The 22589-nt window shown below is 52.0% G+C and overlaps 1 long non-coding RNA gene and 1 pseudogene across 1 annotated transcript; one reads left to right on the top strand and one right to left on the bottom strand.

Annotated features, from left to right (window-relative positions):
• Positions 1 to 1425: 1425 nt before the first annotated feature.
• On the bottom strand, positions 1426 to 17709 carry LOC134154763 (DNA polymerase epsilon catalytic subunit A-like; annotated as a pseudogene).
• A 2954-nt stretch (positions 17710 to 20663) lies between these two features.
• On the top strand, positions 20664 to 22589 carry LOC134154779 (uncharacterized). The gene is made up of 4 exons (XR_009961369.1): positions 20664 to 20855; positions 21224 to 21435; positions 21532 to 21608; positions 22541 to 22589. It is a non-coding gene; the product is annotated as an uncharacterized LOC134154779 (long non-coding RNA).

The raw sequence follows: 22589 nt of genomic DNA, 5'->3' as shown, positions 1-22589 counted from the left end.
TCTGACTTTAGCCAAAGCATTTGGACATGCTGCATTAGGTGTCCCATCTCCAGCTCATGGTTACACACAGAGTCAAAGGCTGCACATGACCTTAAACCAAACAAGACTTTTCTGGAAGATGAGAAGTGTCACAACAAGAGGCTGGGTCTCAGATAGCAGAGGCAACCAAGCATAACAAGAAATTAAGAAAATGCTTGGATTGTACCATCAACTTCTTCATGCTCGCATTGACTAAATCTAGGATTCAAGGCACACTTGCCCAGCTCCTCAGCTGAGCTTGCCCCACACAGGCTCTACATAGAAGTCCCAGATTTGCAATCAAGCACGATCATTTGAGGACCTCATTTCCTTACAAAGCTTCTCTGAGCCTGAGGCTATGCAGTCCCACATGACCTTCAAGGAGGTAAAACTAAAGTAGGATTGAGGTTAGCTGTCCCTGAAGTTCAAGGTTTGACTACAGGTATTGCAAACATGAGGCACAGGGCACTGAACTGGCCTCTGTGAGGGGTTAAGAGTGGGCCTGCCTTGCTGCCTGGTACCTGCACAATCTGCCAGGGCAAGTCCAGGATGCCGCGTGCCGTCCTGTACACGTAGCTGCTCAGTCCTTTGGAGAGGGTATCACGGATTATGCCTCCGCCTGTCATCACTCCACCATCCTCCAGGCGCCGCTTCTTCCGATGCTCCTGGTGCTGCCGAGCCTGCAGCTCCCATTTCTTCTTGTGCTAGCACAGCCAGACCAGTTGTTCTTCCTAATCAGAGAGAGAGTACATGAACAGGAACCACAGAAATTAGCACGCATCTCCTACACATGAGGATCAAGCACCATAAAGCCGAGCCCTTCCACCTTCAGATCCTGATCATGTTACTGGCATAGCTGTGAAGTTGCCATTGGCCTGACTTTCTCTGCTAGTGGGACTCTCCCGGTAACATTTCCCTTTGTAGTTTTCAGTCATAGAAGCGCAGACGGTTTCAATAAACATACAGCTTGCTACGCCCTGTTCCCTAGCTAGCTAGGCAGATGATCATACTCCCAGGATGTTTCCTGGATTCCTCCTGCCCAGTCTACTTCACTTACCTTAGTAGTGCCCATGGCAGCAGGTGGGTCCAGGATCTCTCGCCAGGACTGCGACAGTTCCAGATACTGGGACATCTGCTGGCTTTCCTCTGCCGTACGGACCCGCTTCCGTTTATTTGCAACTGGAACCAACGGCTGAAGGGGCTTAGCAGCCCCCAAATCCTCTACGTCTCCAATCTGGGAGCTCGGTGTTCCCCCCTGGTGCTGGTTAGCAAGGACCTGAGAGAAACGACAGCAGGAAGTTTTGGGTGCTGAGGACACAGTATCAGCAAGAGAGGCCCATCAGCACAGCCAGCTCCTTTCTCTCACTCTTATTACCTGTCTCTTGCCTTCAGAAGTGAAGAGCTCATTCATTTTCTTTTGTCTGTGCACTCCCCGGAGTCTTCTAGCTTGCGAGACATGGAACAGATCTCTGAGATCAGCTCAAACAGCTCTCAGTCAGGCATGTTGGCAGCCTGAAAAAAGGAACAAGGGGAAAAAAATCACTATCAGGAACCTAATGATCAAACCTCGTTGCTATTATATACATGGAACATTTAAACCGATTGATATGGCTGTCTTTATGAGGAGTTTGTGAGCAATCTCTGCTCCAGTTGCCAACACGACCTATGGAACATAGAGATCACGGACATGAGGTCTGCATCAAAACTCCTGCTGTGAATGCAATACTTTGAAATGATGTTGTACGGCAAACTCTTAGTGGGCCCAGCTCTGTAGTGCCAGATGCAAAATACAAAGGGGAAGTGCTCCCAATAAACTCCCAAGCAGAGCAGTCGCTCCGGCTTTTCATCTCTCCTGCTCCCCGGTTTGAGGCTCTGTTTTCTGGCATTGTCTCTGCTCTTGCTGGTTATTTTAAAGCTAATCTCTTCTGGCCTCCTCAGAAAAGATTCTGCAGGCAAATGGTTCTGCCATCCTCTGTCTCAGTGAGTGGCTCTAGAGAAAGTCCTTGGTGCAAGAGGGCCACCACGCTACCTCTGTGAAAGACGTGACTGGAGGACAACGCTTACCCACAATTAAGCGGTAACAGCTGACAAAAGTGCTGTAACAACAGGTCTGGTGCTAAAAGACCCTAAAGAGCAGCCCTAGAGAATCAAAGAGGCAGAAATTACATACAAACAGCCATCAGAGGCACAACGGACCAACCATTCTCTTCAGACAAAGTCCATCCTCCCTACAGTGTTAGGGTAGCTTTGACCTTCTCTGGCCCCAACCTGGCAAGACAAACATGCAGCGGATGCATATCCTGCAAACCCTACACTCACCTTGCTCTACAGTACATCCAACCAGTAATCAGCCACCTTGGCTACAGAGGCAGAGACCTCCTCCAGTGTGGTGCCTTTCAGAAAGGCCTCAAATACAGAAGACTGGAATATCTTCACCAACTGCAGCTCTCCCCATTGCTTCACCTCAAACCCTTTCAGTTCAGCCAAGGATCCATCTTCATTGAAGACTGCATACCTAGGATATAGACCAGCTTTTGCACAAGCTCTGTGCCAAGGAACACATCTCCCAGGATGCTGCTTACTACCCTCCTGCCAAAGTACTTCTAGTATTGCCAAACCAGGCAGCCACCAGGTAAATTAATCCAAGCTGTGGGGCTCTGGACTACCATGATCTAGGCATATTTACACAGCTAGAGACAATAACATCATGAACTACTTCACCTCCAGCTGCAAAAGCACATCAGCCTCTGCCCCCAACTTGCCAATTCTAACTGGCAAAATGTTCTTAAATGCATGCAAATAAAGGGCAAGAAGTGAGAGTCAGGGTTAGAGGAGTAGAGAAGTGGAGTGAAATACTAGGAAAAGCCTTATACAGGAGAATGAAGCTTTGTTTGGAAAACAGGAGGGGACGCTGGCAAAATGGACTCAGAGGAAACTGGACATCGCTATCGAAACAACTATGACAACACACTGCCCTCTTTTTTTCTGTCGTGTTTCTTGGATTTCACATGCCTGCCAATTATTTGTATGGCTCAATACAACCATCACAGGTAGCTTCAGTGGAACAGAGGTGAGACTCAAGCGTACATTGCTTTGTCACCCCTCCTCCAGGCAGTCTTTTCTTCCTCAGCTGGCAGCGGTACCTGCCAGTCAGCTCCACACTACTGCTCTTTCCACTTGCAGAGTGAGCAAGAAATAAGTGCACTTGCTGACATCCCAAGAATCACAGGAAAAAATCAAGGGCCCCTGAGATAAGACTCCTATGAGCAGAGTTCATTCAGTGCTTGACATCCTCTTGACTTCTGCGATAGACTCCCTTGGCATGCAAAGGCACTCACAGTGGATGCTGGAGTTCATCCAACAGAGACATTCAAGCAGAAACAAACATAGTCTTGTACGAACAGAGAGTGCTGGAGGACAGTGACAGTATTTTCTGAACCCAGACCCAGGTCTGTGGGCAGTCCTCTCGTGATTGCTCGTGCTCGTATTTAAGCAGGCTGCATGAGAAAGTCAGTGAAGTCAAGTGCAATTGCTTTTCTATACCATGATGGCACTGGCAAGATCCACTCCTTCCCCTAGATGGGGATTAAAGTGGAAACCTCTGGGAAAAGTATTACTAGAGGTCTGTAAACTTGAGAGAGGGACAGACAGAGATTAGTGAATTTAAAGAGAAAAGATAGAAAGAAAAATCAAAGTTTGCCTGCGCATCTCAGAACCAAACAGGGAGACCATGACTAATCAGAAAGTTTGAGAAGTGCTGTTTTACTGTTATCTTCAGAAATTTACTGTCAGATGTGTCAATTAAGGCCAGGGCATAGCTGGATTCAAAGACTGATCTCATGCAGGGAACTTGCCGTTTAAAGACAGCATGATCTCGGTGGTATGCAGCAACAAGCAAACCAAACATGCTGCCAGCTCCAGAGGACTGGCAACACGGGGCAAGGACTAACACGCCTCAAATGTAGTCAAGGAAAAGGACCCTCAATCCCTTCCCTTGGGGAAGTGGTGATTTTTCAAGCTTTGAACTCTTACCTTTTCTTCAGCTTCTTGCCCTCCTCCTTGGATGCTGAGAGGATCATGGCCAAGTAGGGCCAAATAGGGCCAAGTTTGAGCTATGGGCTGTGCAGGGCAGAGTATAGCTCTGTAGCAAGCAAAGCTGTCAGCCCCAACGTCCTGCTCATTACACAGGCGACCAGAGACAAAAGACAGGCTGTCCTCTGGGCTGAAGCCAACTCCGAGAACAAAGATGCATACTCCACTGCCAGTAGAGCTACTCCCTTCACAAGAACTGCCTGATTGGCTTGCAGGCCTACAGAAGGCTAAAACATTTTCTTCCCTTTCACTGTTTTTACCAGACTGTACAGCTGGCTGGTACAGATGCCAGACTCACCTTCACGGGGATGTTCAGCATGGCACCTGGGTAGCAGATTGTCACCTTCGGCTTCTTTGCGTTGGTTGACTCGATGACAAAGTTTTCCGGGAAGGTGTTGGGAAGCACACACCAAATCCCATCTCTATCCAGTTCTAGAGGTCTCCTAAGAACGGAAGAAAAAAAATCACCATCAGGAAGAGATTGGAAAATATGCCAAAGAACTGTTCTCTGTCCACAAGTCAGGCAGAGGCAGTGTCCTTTCTGCAAAGGAAGTCCTAGTCGTACAACACCAGTTGCATTAATAAGCCATGGCAATGTCAGAAACCTGAATCTCCAGAACACCAGAGCTTCCACTGATTAATCCCACATCTATCCCACTGCTCCTCTTCTCTGCCAGTCAAATTCTGCCCTTACCCATCTGCTCACACTACATACAGGAGAACCTTTCTTCCTCAGCTCAGCACATACTCACCCAATCTGCTCAATCAGCTCCCTAGCCTGTGTGATCATATTTGCTCCAGTGAAGCACACAATCCCAGCCATTTCCATGGAATACCAGCAAGCTCTGTGAATGGAGGAGGGACAGTCAAAAGGCTGCAGTGCCACCTCTTAAGTACAGCTGCGGGGAAGCGCATCAGGTCGTACAGAAAATAAAGTCTCAGGGCAAAAAAGACAATCACAGCAGCCCTCAGGAGATCATTTTCCTTTTCCTTCCCTGTGATACTTCAGGAAACCGCACACCCTGAAGAATCACCTATAGACAAACCCTGCCATCCATTGCCAATGCTACAGGGCCTTGTTTAGCAAAAGTCCCTGCTAAGGGGACTAATAAATAAGAAGTCATTAGTAGGAACAAAAAAAAAGTGTTACAGGGATCACCTAGCATCCCCTTTATGCTTTGGAAGCACGTTAAGAAGGTGAGAGCCTCACTAGAACAGCTCTGGTTTACAATGCTCCTTGCTGGAGGACTCCAGCAACGACCACAGGTGAGACTCACCCTTTACGCATGACATAGCCATAGAAAGAATTGAGGACACACTTGTGTGCCAGCTGCAGGGAGTCACAGAGGATTTCCATATTCTTGCAGTGCTTCACTTCAGAGGCATCGCCTGTCTCCACAGCCGCAGACAGCTTTTTCTTCCACACCTGATGGCAAGAGGCAGTCAGGACAACCCTACATTCCACTACAGGCAGTACCAATAGCCAGATATTCCCCCCACCTCAATCCTAATATGACACTGTGATCCTAGAACAATATCAGTTATTAAGATAATTCCTCTTTCTTTCTGCTCTTTCTTTTGCATTTGAGGGGGAAGCGTTCGGCACAGGCATTATGCTATATTATGGAAGAGTCTTGCAGCATCAACTGTAACTCACACCCATAGTTAGAATTACCTAATCCCAGCAGAACTGCCATCCTACATCAATTCTGTCACACCACGTATTGTGCTGGCAAGAACTAAATGCTTGCAGCAAGAGATTAGATCGAGACTAACAGCAGAACCATTTCAGCAGAAAAGGCCTCCCAGCCACCTCCGTGATTCACGACAGAACTAGCAATAACTGCAAAGCAAATAGCTCTTTATTAAACTCTTCCAGAGACAGAGTCCCAGCATCTTGTCATTTCTTTCAATATATTAGCAACTACATTTCAGGCTCCTCCCTCTGCCACAAGACTCCAAACATTTGAGAACTAGAACATGCTGCTTCTTTCTCCTAGAATCAATCACTTCTTAGCCTAAGATCAATTGTTTCTCTGCTTGTCTCATCTTTCTCTTTGAAAAGTACCCTACACTGAACACAAACCAGATCACAAAATAGTTGAGCTGAGAATTTTCTAGATCCAGTAAAAGCCAAGAAAAACCCAGCTGTTTTCTTTCCTAGCACTGAAAGTGATTGCATCAGAGAGCTAGGAACCACTGTGGCAGCAGCTGTTTAGGATTCAGCAGGGGAAAAACCTGCATTTGCACCAGAGCTGTCAGGAAAGCTAATATTTCTTATTGACCATACAGATTGAGCAAAATGATCCTTTAGGGTTCAAGTTTTCAGTGAGAGGTGAGGACCTTCTAGCTTTGGCAGCACAAATAAAACAGAAATTCAAGCCCAGCACCTCATGCAGCCCCTTGAACTCACAGCGACGGTCTCTGAAAGCTCGTACAGTGTCTACATAGAAAGAGTTCTCTCGCTGGCAGATGGTGGTGACACGCTCCTCCACCTTGGTGACATGGATCTGCTCATAAGCCTTGCGGCAATAATCTAGTAAAGGGAATAAACAGAGAAAGCTTTCTCAGAGATCAGTGCCCCACTATGGATGGGAAGGATGAACACAACGGCATCGGGCAAACCACACAGATCCACAGATCTGAAGCTTTCAAGGCACCAGTCTGAGAAAAATTCCATCAATGCAAATAAACATCATACCTAGGAAAGCAAGGAAGCAGACCTGCTACACAGGCAAGGGGAGGAAGATACTAATATGGGGAGAAACAGCACCTCTCTAGAGAGATGCAGAGGTGTGTGTGGGAAATAAATTGCCCATGAGGGCTCATCCACAAATTCAGGCTCTGCTCAGAGCTCCCACTAGCTAGATGCTTCTGCTGAGTAGTATCACTTTAGGAGCAAAAAGTGAAAGGATATCGAAACGTGTTTCACTGGCATGCTTAATGAGCGCTCATTAAAGAACAACAACAAAAAAACCCAAACAAAGTATCACCTTCCATGTGTCTCAGCTCAAATACATGACTCTCAGTGAGAAAAGAGAAACACTGAGACAAAAAACAGCACTTGCCTCCTCCTCAAAAAACGTACAGGAATTGGTTGGGATCCTAGGGGAAAACTGTTGCAGCATGAAACTGAGATCAAATTCAGTCTGAGTCAGCATGAACTAAGTAGCCCCAGACCTGAGAGACAAGTAATTAATGATGTGTTTGTAGTCTAGGCACCAAAAACCTGCTCCAGATAATGCCATTTATTTTCACCTGCCAGTTGCTTCTTCTCATACTTGGCCTGCTCTTCATGGCAAAGCTCGTGGAACGCCCAGGGTGCTCCATCTGGATACAGAGGAGGAAACTTCTCAGGCTCCAGTCGTTGCTGGATGCGGTGATACTCGCTGCAGCTTGCAGGCACTGCAAAGGAAAAGCAACTAGGAGCTTTCCAGGGGAGGAACAGGAAGTGGTCTCTGTGTCTTCAGCTCACGCTGCAAGCTCTATCCATGCTGCAATGCAGCAGGGAACTTGACAAAGCAGACAGCAGAATTACACTTACTGAATTCTCCTCTCCACTGCCAAGTCATCCGGCGCTGACGATTAGCACCTGGCTTGTTCAAGTCACAGGCAGCACATGTGGCCTCATCCACCATTGCTGAGGGCTGGACACAGGTCAGACACACCCATGTTAGAGAAAACAGAACCGTCTCCAGTGACATATGCCAGAAGGAATCGATGTTGGGTACTAGAAGAACACAAATGTGAACATCACAGAGGTGATGTTCAGTAAGTTTTCCTTTCTAGAAGCTTTTCAGAACACAAGTTACAGCAAAAACAATGACTATTCTTTGGAAGAAGCCAGCTAAAGCTATTGCTCTACCTTGGACAGACCTTTCGGCTCTGTACACCTGGCAACTGTAACAGCCTGACTGGATTTCAAACCGAGCCTTATTTTATCCCCCTGTCCAGGGCAGAAAGTTTATTGTTTGCCGCTAAGGGGATCAAATCGGAGGGACCTCCTAGACCATCTGCAAGACAAAACAGAAGACACCTTCCTGACTGGACTGAGGTTACCCACCTGCAACCTGTTGGTCAGAATGATGTTGGGGTACATGGCCCCTATATCTAAATGGTAGATAAGGGGGCATTCAATTCCATTAGGAACATCCTTCAAGGAATTCAGCTTGACTTTGATTTCATCACAAGCCTGCGGGGAGATGTAAAAAAGTAAAATTCAAACAAGAAGGAATTAATGATGCAGTCACATACGCACTATATTTGATCCTTTACTTCCGACATGCACAGAAACACCTGCCACTGATTCTGGGGAACACAGGAAGAGTATGAAAAACTAAAGGAATAGGATTAAGAAGAGTGGCAGCGGCGAGTCTTCTTTAGCCACCAATCTTTAAGGTTTTCTTTTGGACCTCCAAGGTAGGTTTCATCTACACTGCAAATGTCTACAGATAAGTTTCTCCTGTCTCTCTCCATGGAGTATAAAATGAGTCTAAACAGGCATCTTTAACATGTGGTGTCTCACCAGACATATTCAGGATGAGAAAAATCAGCCTTGCCTCCAGCCTATGCCAGTTCTTTATTAATATGGGAAATAAGGCACAGATGGACATGGGGCAGAACTCAAAGCTGAAGAAAGTTGTTATACAACACCAGGCTTGGACCTAAAGGACCCAGGCTTGCCTAAAGAAATGTGCTGCAACTCCACCCTCACAGTTCTGCTCTCCTTGGAAAGCCCAGTCATGCCTCTGGCCCTGCAGGCTGAGGCAGGACAACAGACCTCCTGGAAGCTGGTGACTTGATCCAACGGCAAACCTTCTTCCTCTTCGACAGCATGCCGGAGCGTCTTCTCCACATGCTGCACCAGGAAGTTAAAGGCAGCAGGATTCTGCAAAGATACAGGAATGATACCGAGACCTCTTCTAGCCCTGACACCCATCCTCACACACTGCCCAGGGAAGGGGGGCAGGGGGTGACAGCTTCTGCAAGATTATCCATGCTCCAGCATAGCTTCGGCGATCTTTGAAAACAGGTTCACTACTTAGCAGAGCATGTCTCAGTATGGGTAGAGAGCAGTTCATCTCATCTGAAGGGCAGATGGCTGAAACAGGTCAGCTGAATGGCATTTTGAAATGCCCCTTCGTTCACTGATCAGCTCCAATGTCAGCAGGCAGATAATGTTGGCCAATTAGCTGGCCTGACCTCCACAGGCAGCTTGAGCTCTCTAGAACTGAAGGACGGTGGCTTTCTGCTAAGAACCCTACAACTCACAAAAGCCTACACCACTCGCACTAGGGCAAAACACAAAGCAGAGAAGAGATGGTGGCTGCTCCCCGGCCCTTGGAGTTCTCCTGCAAAGGAGGCTATATAGGGCAGCTAACAAGAAGAGAAGATTGCATGCATGTTCCAGAGTGCAACACTTATGGGGCTGACCTAGCAGTCAGCTGCTCACACATCTAAGGCTCTAAGGGGCCAAGGATTTAGATTTAAGGTCCTTCTAAATTCACAGTGCACGTTCCCTTAAGATCATTCACGAGATTAAGGCCACTAAAACAAGCAGCACTGAGGTATGGTGTATCACACAGCAAAGATGGAAGTTGCCTCTAAAACTTACAATCTAGACAGTAGCACCAACCAGAAACAGGTAAAAGAGGCCAAAAGAAGCTTGGCTTGAGTGGGAGAAGGACAAAGATATAATCCTGATGAGACAAAAACAGAGTCACCTCTGCCAACAACCACTCGCTCAAAGAAAATTAAAACCCCCCCCAAAAAAGAAAAACCCTACAACCAACCAATAAACAAAGTAAACAAACCCACTCAACAGCAATGAACCACTCTCTTTGCTGTAACACTGTCTTTACCCAATAGCCAGTCTGAGGTCATGAAGAGCAACTTCTCCAACCCTTCCCACCTAAACTCTAAGCAGGTTCATGCACTCAAGCCATAAATTAGGTATCAGTTTTATAACAGGTATTGCTATTGGGTATCCCCCAAAAGAACAGAGGATGGTAATTCCAGTTGGAGGGTTATTCCCTACTGCCATGTTCTCCAGAAAGAAGAGAAAGAGCATCATTGCATTACCATTTTAAAGCCTCTGTCGCAACACCTTGATTGTGTCCTTACCTTTTTAAAGCGGCAAGGGATGTCACTGCGAAAAACCCCAGGTTCCAGAGCTTCCACCTGGCCTCCTACATACGTCTCCGAGTCCAGCACGTGGCCATCATCTGTAAGTTTGCTGAACTCCTGCTCCTGCTTGTTGCGGAAGATGATGTTGGCGTGACAGGCCTGAACCATCAGCAATGCCTCACACACTGTCCCAGAACCTTTTCTTAACACCTGTAAAAGACAGACATCAAAAACTGGACTTAGAAAGAAGAGCTGTAAAGGGTGCTGCTGGAATTAGGCTGGCCTTATCACCACATCATTGAACTTAAATGTCTGATTTGGTGCCCAACATGATGTGTTTATTCAGGCAGTATTGAAGCCCAAGGCAAGAAGGAGCACAGTAAGGAAACAAAACCAACTCCTTCACTTAGGCTACCCATAACTGGTCTACGGAAAAACAGCTATGACTGCTGTACTGCAGAAAGGAAGCGCATTTGGAGACTACTTTCCCTCCTTTCCTTGGGAAAAACTATCCAAACAGTAGAAATTAGTTCTATTGCCAATGTGTCACTGTTGCATGAAGCATGCAGCTCTCTGCCCAGAAAAGAAATTGTTTCAGGCATGCACTCACCTCATCAGGCTCCATGGGAAGGATGGTGCACAACGCGAAAATGAAAGGGTGCCAATACTTCATATACATGTAATAGGTAGCAACTGCATCAGACACCGAACAGGTGGCCAGAGTCTGTTGAGGAGAAAGACAAATCAATCCCAGTCACATTTAATACAGCAGTTAACACGTACAACGGGAAACAAGGAAAGGTTGAAATCAGCAGGAAGATGCAAAAGGTATATTTCTGCATACAAACATCCCAGCATGTAAAGAGTTATCAGTCGGCTTAAGACGACATTCTGCTTTAACCCGAATTACATAAGCCAGCTCCGAATTAGCAGAAATGGGGAAGATGAGCTCACTGCCACATATCCGCACAGATGCCACTCCGGAGTGGTCAGGAGGCCACTCTTGGCCTACAGAGATCTCCAGGGCTTTGGCAGAAACCTCATTAAGGTGTCTCCTGGACACTAGCAAAGTACTGCTCCGTTGCAATGCCCCGAGTACTACCATTTTGCAGAAGTGTAAATAACACAAATATACAGTGCAACGCCAATGCCAGAAACACATCAAGGAAATTCTATTCTTCCCTAAGCTTAAGTTCATTCAGGTGTCTGAAATTCAGCAAGATACACTGACAACTTCTCAAAGACACTGCATTAACTTAAAGGATTTCACAAAGCTCTAACTCAAAGGTTCACTAATACTGCAGATGCCCAGAGATACAGCACCGGATGGGAACACCTGAGGCTCCTCCGTAGCCATCCGGCACATCTCTTCAGGGTCCAGCTCCACTGCATCATAACCCAGTTTTGCTTTCACTGCTGCTTTCAGGTTGTGACTTCCCACTGGCAGGTAACTCTCTCTCTTCACCCACCTAGACAGAATAATGAAAATGCCAGTCGACGAAGAGACAGCCCTGCACTTCAGAAAGGGCTGCTACGTACAAAAAGATCTGCATTACTCTAACAGGGAAAGGTGAGAGCAGAACATCCAAGTGCAGTGGAATAAGAAGCTGCACAGCTTTAGACAGTCTGCATATCTACCCATGCTCTTAAATTCTGACTCGTACAAATTCTGCTATTCAAATCATTTCTATTGCTCAGATTTTTCTCAACCCTCATACTTCAGAGACTTCAAAGATAAACGTTTAAACACAGGAGGAGGTATCAGCAGGACTGCAAAGAGAGGCAGTTGTTTTCCAGAGTCTGGACACTGGTCCAATGTGAAAAAACATTCAAGTCACAACTGCCAAGACAGACAGCCCTCTCCTGTACACACACACACACACACACACACACACACACACACACACACCCTTTCTTTTCCTCTCTGTGCTAGGATCCAGGACAGTTCTCAAACTCCCAATGACAGCCACCAGCAGACTGTATAAACAGAGTTAGTCGTTCAGGCTAGTGTGGGCAAGACGTAACTTCTGTACATAATGGCACACAACGGAGTACCGAGTAGAAGCAGCACAACCAAAGATGGGGGTGCTAGTCCTTTCCTAGTAAGATGTAACTCATAATAGCAGTGCACAGAGATGGAAAAGGGACAGTATTCAAATACATCAACTGTAGGCATTTTATACAAATTTAACAGATAAAGATGCAGTTATACGGTACAGACGCAGCATTCGGTACCTCAGACAATCCATGTGGATGCACTGCAGGGCTTTGTACTCTCCCTGGCTGCCCTTCTGAAATCCAATCTCCTGATACATATTAATTCCATGAGCTGCTGCTCTTGCTTCCACAAAAGGCCTGAGGAGAGAGACAATGCAGAAGAGAAGAAACAAAGCAATCCCTTTCCTCCACCCCATCCCCACCCCAAGGGTTTCAGGATTGCTTTCTTGTAAGCTACTTAATGAGGAATTTTTCTTGTGAATTCTCCTTTGCTCCAGACCTTACCCGTGAGAGCTGGCCACAGTGAAAACTCCAAGTAGGGCAGAGCTACTGCAAGAAGGAAGCTGCTTGCTCACATCCTATACCAGGAGGCAGAACATTATGATCGAGTTTCCCTCGCTCCCCGAAGGCTTGGCTGCTCTGGTCTCCCTATTATTTTGCAGTTCTCTTTTGACACTTTGCCTGTTCTCCAGTTACTGAGGTCATCAGTGTACAAACATTGCCAAATCAACAACAATCTAGAAGTAGCTCAGCAATCCCTGGACCAATTGATGGGACTCTATAGAAGTTCGTATTTCAAAGCCAGTAAACATAGCTCTGCTCAGGGAAAAAAAAAAAAAAAGTTCTGAATTCCACCTCCCCCTCTTCGACAGTCCTCTGCAGGCTGGCAATCCAAGACTCAGCCCAGCACTCCAGATAAAGAGCACATAATCAGGATGTAAACAGGTTCCCAAACTGGCTGGATAGTCTGCGTAGATAAGAACGCATGTGGCCGCTATGTGACCTCCAGACAAAGGACATACAGGCTGGTACCCAATCTCACCTCATGGCCTAGACAACATTTCCTTTTAGAAACCAGGTTAGTTTTCATTCCTGATCTTACCAGTCAAAGAAGTCTCCATCGTATGTGACAATGATAGTAGGTTTGGTCTCCTGGACATGTTCAAACCGCCTCTGCATTAAATGAGCCTAGTATGCAACAGAGGATTAAAAAAAACTCAAAACAAAAAACATCTCCCCCACAAACACAAACACTCAGCAAATTCACCTCCTGCAGGCAGGCACTGGATATAATACAATTGATGCAGTCCTTCCCCTCTGCTCTTGACCTAGCTAGAACCCGATCTGCCTCATCGTCACACCATGAAATGAAAGCATCACCAGCACCGTGACTGTCCGCTGTGCTCCCCAAAGATACACTCTATTGGGTGATAAGCTCTCTTTGGCCTACAAGAGACCAAGGCAGATAAAAAGCAGCCTGATTTCCCAAGTAGAACCTACTTACCTCATCTGGTTCATTAGACACAGGATGGACCCTCACACTCCGGCTTCGGAGTAAATTCAAAGTCCTCAATATCCTCACAGACAATCTCCTTGTTTGTGATCAGATAGCCCTAGAGAGTTGACAAAGGAAGAGTTACTGAGGACTCAGATCCCTGCTACACCAGGGACAGGTTCCTGAACAACCGGAACACACTGCCTAAAGGATGAAATAGTCTTCCATCGATGCGATAATCCTTGCACAGCTTGATAGCTAGAGCTTTTGTCAAGTGGGAACGGCTCTTTGGAGGTCACCTTCTGAACAATTGCTTACAATCAACTAAGGGTGCCAAAAGGGAGACAACTTAAGGACTATACTCTCCAAATTACTACTGCCCCTCAAAGGGGCACCAGTAGCCTTAGCTGGGTTCTCCAACATACAAAACGAGGAAATCCTTATGCATCATTCAGACTAGACTTCAATTTTATTTCCACAGCCATTACATATAGACCAAGCAACTAGCAACAAAGCAAGCCAGGGACCAGACCGCCAAAGGTGACATGCTCGTTTGCTGTCTAGCATTTTGCTCCAAAGCATGAAGAAAAGAACTGTTGTTCCATTACCTGCCCATCAACCACATAGAAGATCATCATGATCCGGTCTGCCTCTGCATCAGGAAACTTCAAAGGGAGTTTGGTAGTTTCAATGTCAAAGGCGAGAACAACCGGATCCTGAATATGACCAAATACATTAAACTCAAATCAGCTTTAGAGTATGATTTAACGAGCAGTTCTCATTAGATTAACAACTAATTTACCTAAGTAGGTTTATGCACATCTCAGACCCAGCAGGCTTGACTGTAGGAGACAAGGTAGCAACAGTGGTACCCACTGATAACCAAACAGCAAAATTCATTAACAGGAGAGAACGGAATAACAAAAGCTTCTCTTTAATGCAACAACCCCCTTCGAGAAAGAGAGTCATCAGGATTGACAGCACGTGAGGAAACACTGCGCAGGCAAAAAACACTTATTACCTCTATGCCTTTATAGTAAAGGTTTCTTATGGCATTGGATTTATAAAGCATAACAACGAGTTTAAGAATAGTTGGGCACCCCAGGAATCACCTGGAACAAATGATGTACACCTCTCAGTTGGGCAGGAAGTGCTCACTTCACTAGATTCCTCTTCCTTTGAAATGGTTCAACTGAAATCAGACATCAGGTGTAGGAAACCAAAGAGAAGATTGGAATTCTCATTTGTACTTTTTAGTCTGTGTGACTAGGGGAATCCTAAGAAGCCCATGGGCCAACCATCCTAAGGAGACCTCTTTCCTTGACAGCATAGACGTATAGACATCGCTCGCCTGGTCTCGCTCTCTGTTTTTCCTCACAGCAGGAGAGATCTCTTTCCGCACTTTCACCAAGTCCTCCACCACGTGGAAGGATAACTTAATGTAGTTCTGCTTAAGACCCACCAAGTGATTTGGCTACAAAGCAACAAGACAGTGCCAGCTAAGGGTGGAAAAGAGTAATGAGGGAAAGGGGAAGACTGCTAACAGTAAGAAAGCGTTGAAAGAAGAGGTAGTAATTGGATGGAAAGACTAGGAGTGAGAAGAGATGCTAGCAAGCACGTAAGACACGCTGTGAAGAACATGTGAGCTATGCCAGTTCACACCAAGGGCCATCTTGTCTTGTTGTCTGTTTCCAAGCGCAATCACCAGTACACACCCAAGAAAGAGTAAATGTATACTATCCCCCTCTGCCACAACACTCTTAATCTCCAACCATTTCTAGCTCAGGAAGTTTCTTGAGCATCCTGTGAAAAAGACTATGTGCTGGAGCAGAACATATATTTTATTTACTATAACTATAACAAGCAATTACTATCAATAAGCAATAATTAGCCTATTCATGATATGCAATGCAAACAGTGCTTGAAGATTAAAGGTAAGCATACTGCTTCCTTTTACTGCTTAGCCCCTTTCTACTCCACTTGAGCTCGAAAGAAAGAAAGAAAGAAAGATTAGTTATTCAATAGTACAGCAGGCAGAGGAATACTGACCAGATCCAAATCTTCTTTGGGGACAGTTCCCAGCTTTGAAATGTTCCCTTGAAACTTCTTGGAGAGGAAGGATGACACTTCTCGTTCACAGCCCTGCAAAGAAACTGGAGAATGAGCAACAAAGCCAGACACTTCTCCAGAGGAGAAGACAAGCTCACAAGAGGTTCTGGCACTAGTGTCCTCAATTGTGAGGGGAGGACACGAGGCTGTCCTGAAATCCTGGCCATCTGGAAATCTGTTCCTTCACACTGGGGCTCTCTTTGATCGTCAATTCACAGCACCGTCAGAACAAACCCAGTTTTGCAGCACGAGCAGGATCAAGACGAGATGAGAGGGGAAATTTACCCCTGTTTGGGCTTAGAAGAAGTGAAATAGGCTCCAGAGATCAATTTTAGGACAAAAAAAGAACGGGAAAAATATGACAGCCCCTTGAAGGGATAATTCATCACATAACAAACCAACCTCCCTCTAAGAAACCTTAGTGCAGCCACCATACTGATACAGCTGCTTCCCATCTCAGGTCTTCTCTATCAGCTCTGACAAAACCACGAACAGAAGCACTGGAGCTGTATTTTTCTCCTACCAACCCAAGAAGATGGTCGGTCACAAGGCCTCTCAGCTGACTGGGGGACCCTTCAAGTCAAACCTGCCCTTGTCTCTGGGACCTCGGCCACTAGTTTACTCAAGACCCCACTTGCCAGTGCGCAGCTTCCAAGTCCATACTCGCCTTCTGGGTAGCGATGTAGAAATACGGCTTATAGGGCAGGGCCACCCAGGAGAAATCAAAACCGGTGAACATTGCGCGACCCCGCAGCCAAGGTGAGAAACCAACCCAACGGTTCCCAACGGAAGCAACGGGCACCGCGCGAGCCTTGCTGCACGATGCTGGCATCTGTGCACCACATACACATCCCTGCATCTCTGCAGCACCCACCTTGGCCCCCAAGGGTCCCAAGTGGACCCAGCGGAGAGCAGACAGCGCTGCTGCCTTTTGGGTGATGCCTGGGGCCCAGAACAGCCAAACCGGTGGGGGCAGGCAGGACGCCCAGCCCGGGCACCAGCGCTGCGCTGGAGGAACGGGATGCACCTCGAAGCGGCTCCCATCCTCCGGGATGAAGTAGTCCACAGCGCTCACCAGCCGCCGGTCCTCGCCCAGCACCTCCGTCTGCACATGCACATGGCCTGTTACGACACACGACCCCCCACCGCCCCCTCCCACCCCAGTCCTACCGGGTGCCTGTCGGTGACACCTCCCCTGCCCCAGTCCTACTGGGTGTCTATTGGTGACACCTCCCCTCACACCCAGGTCCTACCAGGTGCCTGTCGGTGACACCTCCCCTGCCCCAGTCCTACTGGGTGTCTATGGGTGACACCTCCCCTCACACCCAGGTCCTACCGGGTGCCTGTCGGTGACACCTCCCCTGCCCCAGTCCTACTGGGTGTCTATGGGTGACACCTCCACTCACACCCAGGTCCTACCAGGTGCCTGTCGGAGACATCTCCCCCTCTCGTCGGTGACATTCGCCCCCCGTCCTACAAGGTGCATGTCGGTGACCCCCCCATCGTTGTCCCCCCTAGTCCTACCAGGTGCCTGTGGGTGACACCCCCCGCCGGTGACATCCCCCCCCCGGCCCAGTCCTACCGGGTGCATGTGGATGAGCCAGCCCGTGCGCTCGCCAGGCTCCGTGGGCCGCTCGAAGCCGAACAGTGTGTCCAGCCGCTCCGTGCGCTGCGAGCGCTCCAGGCGGTTGAGGGAGGACAGCGAGGAGCCATCGTCCCTGCAGGACGCCGCGCCGCCAGCCGCCGCCCAGTCCCCGCCGCGACCCACCACCGCCCACTCACACACACCTCCCGCTGCCGCCTGGCCCCAGTGCTCACTGCCCCCCCCAGCCGCCGCCGCCGCCCGGCTCCGCGCCGCCCCGCAGCACCATCCCGCCGTGGCCGGAGCAGCCCCGCGCGCTGCCCCCACCTCCCGCGAGCGGGAAGCCTGCCAGCCCCGCCTCCCCAGGGAGAGCACCAATCAGAGAGCGGCACCGCAGCCAATGGTCGCTCTCTTCCTCGACCTCTGCCCCGCAGCAGGGCGGCTGCGCTGGCCACGCCCCTCGCGGCACCTTCCCGGGCAGGCCCCGCCCCCGCCCCGGCTGCCGCTGCCGCGCACGCGCCTGCGCGGCGGCGCCCGGCGCGGCCCGACCCGGCCCGGCCCGGCCCGGCGTGTGGTTGGGCGGCGGCGCTGCGCGGGAAGCGGCTGCTCCTCCTGAAGCGGCGCCGTCGCAGGGGCAGTTGCGTGTCATAAGTTACTCTCTTGAAGGTCAATTCATACAGAGAGTTTGTTAAATCATGTGAACAATTTATTTAATTAAGTAAGCAGCCACAAGCAAAACTGCGCTGGGCGGCCGGGGAGTCTCAGCTCCGCCAACGGCGCGCGCCTCCCTCACACACAGTCCCCCCTTACAGTCTGCGTTGTAATCTCCCGGTGCGTCCCGCGCATGTGTGAGTTGCTGGGGGGGTCGTCTGAAGCTCTCTGGTGGTCGTGGAGAGGAAGGCCGTGGTCTTCTTCTGTCTCTTTATTTTGGTTTGTCTCCTTGTGAGTGATCACAGGGGTTTGCTTATCTGTTGTGTTGACTCCCTTTTGGGATGCTGTTCTGTGAGAAAATTACAGGCGCCTGCTTATCTTTTCTTTATCCTTTTACCTTCAAAACCTCTGAGCAGCTTGTTGCTTACTTCAGCTCTTCATAGTCCTGCAAGATAGCTAGGGCCCCGACACCGGTTCCACAAGGGGTCATATAAGCTTTTGTGCTTACCATAATTTATTTGCCTGACACCATGTCTCAACCCTGATTGTTGTAAAACCTCCTCCTCCCCCTCCATCGGCTTATTCCTCCTTCTAAACAATGAACAAATAGTTACAATTTATTACACAGAGGAAGAAGAGGCGCCGTGCCCCAAAGCCCTGTGTTAGGAGTAGCACAGGCTTTGCTTGGAGCCGGGCGAGAGCGCGGCTGCTGCCGCGTGGGGCAGCGAGAATAACTGGGCAGCGCTCTCCGCGCCTGGGGAGGCTGTGAAACGCAGCGCAGCCGCACGAGGCAGCCGTGCACGCGGCCGTGTGCCGCGCTGGAGCGCGGTGTTAGTGCGGGCGGCCAGGGCAGTGCGGGGGTGCTAGCGTGTCTCTTCTTTCTCCGTGCCCTTGTCTCGGCGTAGGGAGGCAGAGCGGTTTCTGGCGCAGGCGGAGCAGGTGCCTGCGGTGCCCGGCCAGAGCAGAGGGACGCCCGAGGCCGCGCGCTCCTGCGAGTGCAAGGCCGTCGTGGAGCTGGTGCTCGTGCCCCTGGCTCACCACCACACGGCAATGGGCAACGATGCCAGAGCCCTCTACTACCTGCTGGAGAGCGCGGCTGCCTGCTTGCACGTCTCCGACAACTACCTGGTGAGTTGTCCTGCGTGCCAGAGGCCGCTGCACGTGGAGGCCTCTCGGTGGCCTTGCCCAGGGCAAGCCCATTTCCCCCCTGCACTAGGACCGGCCTCTGTGGGCCCTTGGGGGTGAAGGGCTGGGGTCGGAGCCGGGGTTTTCCTCCCGCTTGCCGGTCCCGGGGCAAGAGCCGCGGGGCAGGGGAGCGGGACCTTCGCGCGAGGCGCCCCAGCAGGGAGGCGGTGCGGAGGAGCGCTCGTGCCCGCGGCGTGCGCTGGGGTGGCATCGGCAGGGGCAGGGGCACGGCCTCCGCGGGGAGCTGTGCAGGCGGGTGGGAGTGCTGGGGCTGGAGGCGGGCTCCGCAGCGCCGCTCACCCGCTCTCCGTGCGCTTGCTCCAAGGCCTTCACGAGCCTGCGCAAAGCAGAGGCCCTGAGGAGCTCGGCGGCTCAGAAAGCCCCGGTGCCGGCCTGCTTTGAAGAAGCCACCTTCCTGAGCCTGCAAGGGGAGGTAAAGCGGCAGGGCGGCCGCGAGGGCTCTCGGGGCGGGAGGAGCGGGATGCCGCGGTGGCGCGGGGCAGCCGGCGGGGGCGGCGGGGGGGACACCTCTGGCACTTTGAGGCCCGGCCGCAGTGAGCAGCCCTGCCTGCGACAGCCGCGTCCTCCGGCCCCAGCCGGTCAAGGCCCTCGGCCTCGCGTCGGGCAGGGGCGGGAAATGTGGTGGGAGCTCAGTCGGAGCCCTCGGGCACCGCCTGAAGAAGCCTTCTCCTGGGCAGATGTGCTACAACGTGGGACGCATGGAGCTGGCCAAGACGACCCTCAGGAAGGCGCTGAGTCTGCTGGGCCGGAAATTTCCGGGCACCTCAGCTGGCGCCTTCTTTCAGCTCCTGCTGGAGCAGTCGGCGCACGCCTCTCACCAGAAGAGCAGAGGCTCCTGCCCTCCCGCAGAGGCGGGGTAAGGAGCTCAGGGGGAAGAGAAGGGCAGAAAGAGCCCTTTCCTTGCTGGTGCTGAGCCCCTCGGCCGCCAGCTGCCTAGGCTTAGGGCTAGAGTCAGGTCCTGGTGAGGGCGACGCTGTGCAGGGCGCTGGGGGCTGCTGTCGGGGGAGGCGGGCTGTGTCGTCTCGAGGGGGACGGCGCGGGTGAGAGCAGAGGGGTGTTAGCGGGGAGCACAGGCTGCAGAGGGAAAGGGAGTGCGCAGGAGGGAGCAGGCGGTGGGCCCGGGGGGAAGCGGAGGCGAGGTGCGGGGTGGAGGGAGCTCAGGGCTCGCAGCTGGGTGCCAGCCTGCCGCACAGCACCCCTTCTGCTGCCGGTGCCCGGCTTTGCTGGGCGGCGCGGGCTGTAGTGCCGTCGCGTCCTTGCGAGCAGTCACCTTTCCCCGTGGTGCTTCTCGGTGCTCCTGCGTCCGCCCCTGCAGCCCTGCCCGCCCCAGCCGCCTCGTGGGCCCCGCGCCTCCCCGGCCCTGCCGGACTCGGCCCCGCGCGGCTCGCGGCTGCGGCTCAGCAGTTTCTCTTGCGTGGCAGGACGGAGAGGCTGCCCTGGCTGTTCCAGCAGAGCCGCTGCCTTTCCTTGCTGCGGCAGCTCTTCAGCCTGGAGAACACTTCCAGCGGCCGGAGGCTCTCGCTCCTCGCAGCGCTCATGAGGGTCAACGCGGCCGAGGAGTCCGAGGACGCGAGTCACGTGAGTGCCTTCTCCGCGCCGCAGCAGCCGCAGCAGGCGGCCGCGCGTCCGACACGGCTCCTTTCCCCCGGCCTGGCAAGAGCAGCCGCAGGGTCTGCCCCGGCAAGGAGAGGCCAAACAGGATGGGGATGTCCCCGTCCCGGGACTTCTCTCTGCGAGCTCCCAGGAGACGGGGCTTGCTGTTCTTCTGGGCTGCTCCTCTCATTGGATTTGTGTCGTGACTGTCACCCTTGGGCAGGCTGTGGCTGTGGGAGGCGTGCGAGTGAAAGAGAAGAGCGAAAGTGGCGGTGGGGTTTGTGGCCCTCTAGGCCCGAGAGTCACCCTGGCGAGATCCAGTCTTGTGCATTCTGCTGTCTGGACCTTTCTAGATCCTCGCGTCCTACCTGGAATATGTGCAGTGCTGCCAGGAGCTGGGCCGCCAGGAGGAGCGGCTGGAGAGCGGGCGGGCGGGCGGCCGTCCAGCTTAGCTCCGGCGTCGAGCCCTTTGGAGGAGGAGGGGCGTTAACCGCGGCAGAACTGGCCCAGGCCCTGTCCCGTCTGCACCTCAGCCTGGGAAATCTGCCCCTCTCTGTCGACGTCGGTAGGTGCTGCCCCGGCTCCCTGGGAGAGGAGATCTCTGCGGAGAGAGCCTCTGCGAGTCGGCTTTATTCACTCATTCATTTATTTCCCTCTGCAGTGCACGGAGCTGGAGAAGCCCGACCTGGACCGGGAGCTTCCAGGCACGCTCTTCACGGCGCTCTTTCTCCAGATGAGGTAATGCTGCCGCTGGGCACGGTGCGGTGTCGGGGGGCCACGGGAGATCCTTTGGGCCAGGGTCACAGGAGCCTTTCCCCGGAGACTTGTTGCCAAAAGATGAGTGGGTGAAAAGAAGAGCGATGGGAACTCCCCTGGAGGTTCTCCAGGAGGAGCACAGAAGGGGGAGAGACGGGTGAGGAGAAGCGGGGTGGGACGCGTGCCAGGGTGCGGAGTTGAATCCCACCGCGCGGAGCTGCTCCCTGGGGCTCACTGCGTGCCTCCCCAGTGCCCGGAGCGTGCAGGAGCGCTCTCCAGGCTGGAGAAGCAGCTGGCTGGAGAGCCCGGGATCGCCGGGCAGGCGTGCTGCTCCTCCTGCTGCCGGGACCTCGCAGCGCGTGGAGGGGGCCGGGGCCGGGGGGCGGTCCCGCCGCGCACGGCTGCCGCTGATTGGCTGCGGGGGCGGGGCGGAGCGCGGGGATTGGTCCGGGCGTGGAGGAAGTGACGACTGGGCGGGGCGGGGCCGGCGCCGGGTTCAAAGGGCAGCGGCGGTTGGCGGCGGCGGTTGGCGGCGCCGCCATGGAGGTGCTGACGTTCCGGCGCTGCAGCCCCGCCGACATCGCTACCTGCCTCCGCGGCCACGTCCGGGCCGGCTCCGAAGCCCGCAGCCTGGCCAAGGGCGACCTGTTCCCCGGCCCGAAGGTGCGGCGGGGCGGGGCGGGCGCTGAGGCGACGCGCGGGCTTTGGCCCCCCGCGGCGCGGGCGGGCGGGGGGGGCCGGTGCCCCGCAGCTGTCAGAGCGCGCGGTGCCGCCGCTCGTGTTGCGGAGCGCGGCGGAGCGGTGCCGCGCGGCTCCCTCGCCTCGGGGCGGTAGCGGCGGGGCTGCTTTTCCGGGCGGCCCGGGAGCCCTGCGCGGTGCGGGTGACACGCTGGTTTGTGTCTTTGCTTTCGCAGCCTGAAGTCTCGCACGTGATTTTCATGAGAATCCTGCAGAAGGTGTACG

The sequence above is a fragment of the Rhea pennata genome, unplaced genomic scaffold (genome assembly GCF_028389875.1).
Source record: "Rhea pennata isolate bPtePen1 unplaced genomic scaffold, bPtePen1.pri scaffold_40, whole genome shotgun sequence".
NCBI classification, from domain to species: domain Eukaryota; kingdom Metazoa; phylum Chordata; class Aves; order Rheiformes; family Rheidae; genus Rhea; species Rhea pennata.
Note: the sequence above shows the minus strand (reverse complement) of the source record. Positions and strands in the feature narration are given on the sequence as shown.